We start from the raw sequence: 9029 nt of genomic DNA on the forward strand, positions 1-9029 counted from the left end.
CTTGGCCATTCTTTCAGATGTAAGATGAAATCTCAGAGTTGTTTTGATTTGCATTTTTCTGATGACTAAGGATGTTGAACATTTTCTTAAGTGTTTTTCAGCCATTTTAGATTCCTCTGTTGAGAGTTCTCATTTTTTATTGGATTATTTGTTCTTTTGATGACCAATTTTTTGAGTTCTTTGTGTATTTTGGAGATCAGACCTCTGTCTGATGTGGAGTTAGTGAAGATCTTTTCCCATTCTATAGGCTGTCATTTTGTCTTGTTGACCGTGTCCTTTGCTTTACAGAAGCTTTTCAGTTTCAGGAGGTCCCATTTAGTAATTGTTTCTCTTGGTGTCTGTGCTGCTGAGGTTATATTTAGGAAGTGGTCTCCTGTGCCAATGTGGTTAAGTGTACTTCCCACTTTCTCTTCTATGAGGCTCAGTGTGACTGGCTTTATGTTGAGGTCTTTGATCCATTTGGCCTTGAGTTTTGTGCATGGTGATAGATATGGATCTATTTTCATTCTGCTACAAGGTGATATCCAGTTATGCCAGCACCACTTGTTAAATATGCGTTCTTTTTTTTCCATTTGGTATTTTTTTTTGCTTCTTTGTCAAAAATCAGGTGTTCGAAAGTTGTGTGGGTTGATATCCAGGTCTTCGATTTGGTTCAATTGGTCCTCCTGTCTGTTTTTAGGCAAATACCAGGCTGTTTTCAGTACTGTAGCTCTGTAGTAGAGTCAGGGATTGTGATGCCTCCAGAAATTCTCTTATTGTATAGAAATGCTTTGACTATCCTGGATTTTTTGCTTTTCCATATGAAGTTGAGTACCGTTCTTTCGAGGTCTTTGAAGAATTTTTCTGGGACTTTTATGGACATTGCATTGAATCTGTGGATTACTTTTGGTAAGACTGCTATTTTTACTATGTTATTCTGCCTACCCAGGAGCATGGGAGATCTTTCCACTTTCTGGTGTCTTCTTCAATTTCTTTCTTCAAAGATTTAAAGTTGTTGTCATACAAGTCTTCTACTTGTTTGGTTAGAGTTACTCCGTGATATTTTATGCTATTTGTGGCTACTGGGAAGGGTGATGTTTCTCTGATTTTTTTTCTCGGCCCATTTATCATCCGTGTAAAGGATGGCTACAGTTTTTTTTTTGTTTTTTTTTTTTTGAGTCAGTATTGTATTCTGCTACATTACTGAAAGTGTTTATGAGTTGTAGAAGTTCCTTGGTAGAATTTTTGAGGTTGCTTATATAAACTATTATATCATCAGCAAACAGTGAGAGTTTGACTTCTTCTTTTCCAATTTGAATCCCCTTGATCCCCTTTTGGTGTCTTATTGCTCTAGCTAGGACCTCAAGAATTGTATTGAATAGATATGGAGAGAGTGAATAACCTTGTCTTGTTCCTGATTTCAGTGGAATTGCTGGGAATTTCTCTCCATTTAGTTTGATGCTGGCTGTTGGCTTGCTGTATATTGCCTTTATTATGTTTAGGTATGTTCCTTGTATCCCTGCTCTTTCCAAGACGTTTATCATGAAGGGATGTTGTATTTTGTTGAAAGCTTTTTCAGCATCTAATGAGATGATCATGTGTTTTTTATTTTTCAGTTTGTTTATATGGTGGATTATGTTGAAGGACAGCATTTTTTTTTTTAAAGAACCAATTGCATCAGTGTGTGTGTGTGAGGGTTGGAATAACCTGATAACATCTGGTCTTTTCTTTTTCTTTCACATTTTAGCAGTATTTTCCAGACACGAGTATTTTTTAAATTTTATTTTTTCTTTTACATACCAATCCCACTTCCCCTTTCCTCTTCTCATCCTGCTCCTCTCCCCGCTCCACTCCCAATCCACACCTCAGAAAGGTTAAGGCTGCCCCTGGGAAGTCAACTAAGCCTGTCCCAGCACATCACTGAGGCAGGATCAAGGCCTTCCACCCTGCCTGTGCCTAGGCTGAGCAAGGTATCTCTCCATAGAGAATATGCTCCACAAAGTCAGCTCGTGCATTATGGTAGATCCTGATCCCACTAAAATGGCTCCACATGCTGCCCGAGTCACAGCACTGACACCTGTCTCGGGGGCCTAGTTAGGTACTATGCAGGTTCCCCAGTTGTCAGACTGGAATCAGTGATCTTTCACTAGTTGGGGGGTCACTGATTCTGTGGGTTTCCCCATCACGGTCTTGACCCCTTTGTTCATATTATCGTCCCTCTGCTGGCCTCCAGCGCCACCCAGTGGTTAGTTGTGGATGTCGGCTTCCCTCTGTTTCTAGAAGAGGGTTCTAGTTTCTCTGGGGTTATGGCTGTAGGCTTGTTATCCTTTGATTTATGTCTGGTGTCCACTCTTAAATAGGTAAATACTGTATTTGTCTTTCTGGGTCTGGGTTGCCTCACTCAGGATGTAACTTTTTCCTAGCTACATCCACTTGCCTGCAGATTTAAAGATGTCATTGCTTTTACAACTGTGTAAATGTGCCACATTTTCCTTATCCACTCTTCGGTTGAGGGGCATCCACGTTGCTTTCAGGTTTTGGCTGTGACAAACAAAGCTGCTATGGACACAGTTGAGAACATGTCCTTTTGGTGTGATTGTGCCTCTTTTGGGTATATGCCAAAGAGTGGTGTTGCTGGGTCTTGAGGTAGATTGATTCTTTTTTGTTTGTTTGTTTTTGGTTTTTTTTTTTTTCCAAGACAGGGTTTCTCTGTAGCTTTGGAGCCTGTCCTAGAACCTGTTCTTGTAGACCAGGCTGGCCTCAAACTCACAGAGATCTGCCTGCCTCTGCCTCCCTAGTGCTGAAATTAAAGGCGTGAGCTACCATCGCCCAGCTGATTCTTAGTTTTCTGAGAAATCACCATACTGATTTCCAAAGTGACTATATATGTTTTGACTCCCAGCAGCAATGGAGGAGTGCTCCTCTTGCCCCACATCCTCTCCAGCATAAGCTGTCCTCAGTGTTTTTGATCTTAGCCATTCTGATTGGTATCTCAGAGTCGTTTAGATTTGCATTTCTCTGATTGCTAAAGATGCTGAACATTTTCTTACGAATCTTTCAGTCATTTGAGATTCTTCTGTTAAGAATTCTCTGTTTAGATCTGTACCCATTTTTAATTGATTTATTTGATGTCTAGTTTTTTTTAAGTTCTTTATATATTTTGGAGATCAGCCTCTGTCAGATGTGGGGTTGATAAAGATTTTTTCCCATTCTGTAGGCTGCTGTTTTGTCTTGTTGATTGCATCCTTTGCCTTGTAGTAGCTTCTCAGTTTTAGGAGGTCCCATTTATCAATTGTTTCTCTCAGAGTCTGGGCTACTAGTGTTATATTTAGTAAGTGGTCTCCCATGCCCATGAGTTCAAGGCTATTTCCCACTTTCTCTTCTGTGAGGTTCACTGTGATTGGCTTTATGTTGAGGTCTTTGATTCATTTGGATTTGAGTTTTGTGCATGGGGATAGATATGGGTCTATTTGCATTCTTCTATGTTTTGACATCCAGTTATACCAGCACCATTTGTTGAAGGTGCTTTCTTTTTTTCCATTTTATATTTTTAGCTTTTTTGTCAAAAATCAGGTGTTCATAGGTGTGTGAGTTAATATCAAAATTTAATTATGCCAATACCAAGCTGTTTTCCTTACTGTCGCTCTATAGTAGAGCTTGAGGTCAGGGATGGTGATACCTCCAGATGTTTCTTTATTGTACAGAATTATTTTGGCTATCCTGTATTTTTTGTTTCTCCGTATGAAATTTAATATTATTCTTTTGAGGGTTGTGAAGAATTGTGCTGGGATTTTGATGGGGGTTGCATTGGATCTGTAGATTGCTTTTGGTAAAGTTGTCATTTTTATTATGTTAATCCTACCTATCCAAGATCATGGCAGATCTTTCCATTTTCTGATATCTTCTTTAATTTCGTTCTTCAGAGATTTAAAGTTCTTGTCATACAAGCCTTTCACTTGTTTGGTTAGAGTTACTCCAAGATATTTTATATTGTTTGTGGCTATTGTGAAGGGTTATATTTTTCTGAGTTCTTTCTGAGCCATTTATCATTTATATATTAGGATGGTTACTGATTTTTTTTTTGAGTTAGGTTGTATCCTGCCACATTACTAAAGGTGTTTATCAGCTGTAGGAGTTCCCTGGTAGTTTTGGGGGTCACTTTTTGTACACAGGCAAGTCATAAAAATTTCATGTAGACAGAGACTGTGCTTTGTTTCCCAGCCTCCCAGACCCAAACAATCACACAGAAGCTACACTGATGACGTTGCTATTTGGCAGACAGTTCAGGTGTGTTCCTAGATGACTCTTATACTTTAAATTAACCCATTTCTATTCATCTGTATATTGCCACGAGGCTGTGACCTACTGGGTAAGCTTTTGGCATCTTTCTCCTTTGGCAGCTCCATGGCTTCTGCCTGACTCCACCTTCTTTCCTCCTCTGTCTCTGCTTGGATTTCCTGCCTTGCTCTATCCTGCCTGCCATAGGCCAAAGCGCCTGATTTATTAACCAATATGTAATAAAACTTATTCACAGCATTCAGAGGGGAATCCCACATCAGTTTGACTTCTTCCTTCCCAATTCGTATCCCCTTGATTTCCTTTGTCTTATTGCTCTAGCTAGGACTTTGAGTACTATATTGAATATATATGGAGAGAGTGGACAGCCTTATCTTGTTCTTTATTTTTAGTGGAATCACTTTGAGTTTTTTTTTTTCATTTAGTTTAACGTTAGCTTTTGTCTTGCTCTATGGTCTTTATTATGTTTAGGAATGTTCCTTTCAGACAATTGACAATTGCTTTTTAAAAAAGATTTACTTGTTTATTATGTATACAGTGTTCTGCCGGCATGTACACCTCCACACCAGAAGAGGGCACCAGATCTCATTGTAGATGGTTGTGAGCCACCATGTGGGTGCTGAAGATTGAGCTTAGGACCTCTGGAAGAGCAGCCAGTGCTCTTAACTTCTGAGCCATCTCTCCAGCCCATGACAATTATTTTTTTATTTATTCTTCCTCTGGTTACTTTAGTTTTATGTTTTAGCTTGCATAAACATTATTTTGGTTAATATATTTGGTCTATGCTCAGGGTCATGGACAGCCCACAATGTGTTGCCAAGAGAGGTGTGGTTGTGATCAGGTGACAGGCACAAATGGAGTCAGAACAAGATGGTGTTAGTCACATCAATGTCCATGAGTCTGAGGTCCTGGGATAAATGAGATCCCACTTTAAATTAGAAATAAACAAACAAAAAAAACTTTAAAATACTGATGAAAAAATTAACCAAAAGAAAAAATCGAGGAGAAAGGAGAAGTTTAAACACTTTCCGCTCTAGGACATTTGACAACGGAACTCGTTGTGGCTGTGCAGCTGTTGGCTTAAATAAGGAACAGGGTGGACCTGTGGGCCTGTTCACAGGCAAAGTAAGCGTTTTTTTTCTTCTTGTGGTAGTGGTTATTTTTTATTTGTTTGTTTTGTTTTGAGGCAGAGTCTCTCTAGGGAGCCCTGGATGGCCTAGGATTTGCTCTGTAAACCAGGTTGGCATCAAACTCATAGAGATCCACCTGCCTCTGTCTCCTGAATGCTGAGATTAAAGGCATGCGCCACCACGCCTTTAATTGTGTGGTTCTTACAGAGCAAGGGGTTCTTTCTGCGGTGCTCCAGATGGGTGCAGAGCCTCACGCATGACAGGCGAGCGCTCTGCCCCCAGCTCACCCAGAACCGTTTATTACCTTTGAAAGAGTTTATTTTGGGGAATGAAGAGGTGGCTCAGTGGCTAGGAGCACTGGCTGCTTGTGCAGAAGATCCAGTACCATTCCCAGTACCCACATGGAGAATACAATCCTCTGTAATCCCCAGGGCACCCAATACCCTCTTTTGGCCTCCATAGGCACTAGGTATACATGTAGTACACAGACAAACTTATAGGTAAGATACTCATAGGTCTGAAATAAAATAAATCTAAAATATTAGGGTGTGTTTTGTGTGTGCATATAGCACAGTGTGTTGTGGTAGTCAGGAGAACACTTTGGGAGTCACTTCTCTCCCTCCACCTTGTAGGTTCTGGGCATGGAACCCAGGTTGTCTGATTTAGTGACTGTGATGGGGTGTCCACTAGAGAAGACTGCTCAGACCTGGGTTCACACCAACAGACGTTTTATTAGCCAGCCCACAACTGCCCTGGGTGTTTGGGATCCTAGTGTAGCCTGGAGCCTTTCTCAGGGGAGCTTTTAAGTACAAAAACCATGTTTTGAGCTGACATACTTCGGTTAACAAGAACAGTTAGCCAGAAACAGAACTACAGAAGCCAAAAAGCAGGTTAGTCGTTTAGACCTCATTGTGAATGCTACAGCTTAGATGGAAAGGTATCCTGGCAGTTGGGAGACAAGGAATACTACAAAGTCACATCACACAACAAGCCTCATGTGAGATTTATTGGGAAGTAAAAACCCGGGAGGGCATCTGCCTGTGCTTGGTGAGACGCAGCAGAGAAGGAGCGGAAGGCAGGATGGGGGCTGGTGGGATTTCACGTTCAGAACTTGGGTGGTTACTCTGGGGTGGGGGCTGGGTCCGGCCCTTTGGACAGTTAAACTGTTCTGTGGGGGGGACCCAAAAGTTGCAGGTCCTCAGGGAGGGGCTCCTGGCCATTCCTGCACAGAGGGGCTTACATCCCCCACCTTGTGTTTATTTTTGATAAACGATCAGGTTACTACAGGAAAGGGGACGATGCTATCTTTAGACCACTTCTGGCTGAATGGTTGTAAAATGAGGTCCTGATGCTGGAGGTTTCTGTCCTCCCACCAGGTCCCCACAGTTGTTAGGCCCCAAAGAAAATCACACAGAGGAGTCTATATTAGGTTATAAACTGATTGGCCCATTAGCTCAGGCTACTTATTAGTTCTTGTAGCTTATATTAACCCATTGTTCTTATCTATGTTAGCCACATGGCTCGGTACCTTTCTCAGTGGGGCAGGTCACATCTTGCTTCTTCGGTGATCTGGGCAGAAGTGTGGAGGAATGGACTTCCTTCTTCCCAGAATACTCCTGTTCTCATTGCCTGCCTCTACTTTCTGTCTATTTGACCCACCTATACTTCCTGCCTGGCCAATCAGCATTTATTTAAAAACATGATTGACATATTTATTAACCAATATAGACAATTCTCCCGCACCAAATGGTGACATTGAAGTCCTTGGGGCAAGCTTGATCTTCACTGGGAAGGTACAATCTGGTGAGTCAGTAACCCTGTAATAGTGGGATTAAATGTCTGCTTAGAGTCTTTAGGATCTGTTGTTGAGGAAATCTAGACAAGAAGTTTATAATATAAGACAGGGTGCAATTAGTAGGATTAGGAAAAGGAGGAGAAGGGGGTTAAGAAGGAAGGGATCCAGTTCTAAACTGGGCTGTCAGTGAGCCACCAGTCAGAGGCATCGAGATGTTCCTTATGTTTTTGGAGATCTGTCTAGAGCTGTCCAATCTTGTCTTTTACTATATCTGACTGGTTGACATAGAACCATAGCACCATTCCTCCCTGAGGAAGAAGCAAAGCCTACCTCTCTCTGCAGTTAGTAACTCTCATCCTTGCTGGCCTAGTAGCCTGTGGCAGCCAGCAAGTCTATTTGGCCCTGGAGCATAAGGATGGTCTGTGCAACCCACTGGAGATGCTGGACGAACTGAGAAGAAAACGGATGGGAAATAGCTAGGGGAATAATCAGCCCCACTGCTCTGTTGGTGACAGCAGTGGTTGTACCCAGGATGCTAGAGAGGGTAGCATGCGGCTATAAACACTGAGATGGGAATCAGCAAGCATTTTCCACCAGGTACCACCCAGAACTTTGGAAAAAAGGAACACTAGGGCACAAGTCCCAGACCACCCAGCAGGAAGACAGAGATAAATTTCAGTGTCATAGAGAAACAGGCGCTGTGAATGTTTGGGCATGGGGGCTGGGAATCCAGGGTGTCTGCAGCGTGTGTTCCTGGGGGTTAAAGCAGTCTGGTACTGAGAGAGATGTGGGAGAGATGAGGGGTGGTACTGATATTTGGCTTAGAGCAATTAACAAAAGATGAAAGAGTCTAATAAGACAATGGGCAAGGCCACAAATGTCCCCCCGAGACACAACCAGCAATCTCCAAAGCAGTCAGGCAGAGCATTGTTCAATAGCTGATACTCAGAGGTTAAGGTCTGAAACATGAAGTGTGACAGGAAGGTGGGATTAGTGTTGTCAAAAAGGGGTGCTACTGGGACATGAGTACTGTTGAGGAGCTTTGGACACTTCTACCTGTCTAATCCTAGGGCCTGAGAGAGTAGGGTGCAAACCCTTTATTGTGATGTGCCTGATGGCGGCTGTGATAAACACTGTAGTAAAGTTTACCAATGACTCCCATCTCCCATCTGGGGTGCCATGGGTCATTAATTACAATATAAGATTGGTCATTTTGCATGCAAGGTAGAACTTCCTTACTCTGCATCATGTCTCCCTAAGTCTCTGGCCAGTGTGGACAGTAATCTCTGGTTTGATCGCCAGCAGAGGAGGCAGGTGTTTTAGAAGCCGGTCTAGGTGTAATAGGGACAAACATCTCCCTTGAGCAGCCTGCTGGTGAGACAGCGAAGCCCTGGAGAAGCCCAGAGAGTTAAACATACAGCTGCCTCTTCAATGCAAGCTGTACAGCTCCTCTTCCCGGAAGGCTAGGAATGAGGTCGTTTCACAGCCTGGCAATCCTTTGCTGTCTGATGAGACAGACTGTTTTATCTCCCAGAATTTGTTTTTACTGATCCAAGACCTTTAACCCTAAATCTTGAGCAATGCTTTAGGGCCATAAAAGCCGCTCTTTGAGTGAGATTATGGGTGCTTTCCAACAGCTTAAGTGAGTTCTGTTATCTTAGGGCCAGGATGATCCTGACACCCCAGGCATTGTGTTTACCTGAGACAAGCTCCCTGGATCCTAAATCTTGGGTACCATCCCTGAGTCAACTGTTCCTAATCTTGTGAAAGAAGCCAGCTGTACTTTGTAAAGAATCTCATTGTAAACATGTCTTAAATTGTTGCCCACC

This window comes from Myodes glareolus, chromosome 23 (genome assembly GCF_982192425.1).
Source record: "Myodes glareolus chromosome 23, mMyoGla1.1, whole genome shotgun sequence".
Taxonomy (NCBI): Eukaryota; Metazoa; Chordata; class Mammalia; order Rodentia; family Cricetidae; genus Myodes; species Myodes glareolus.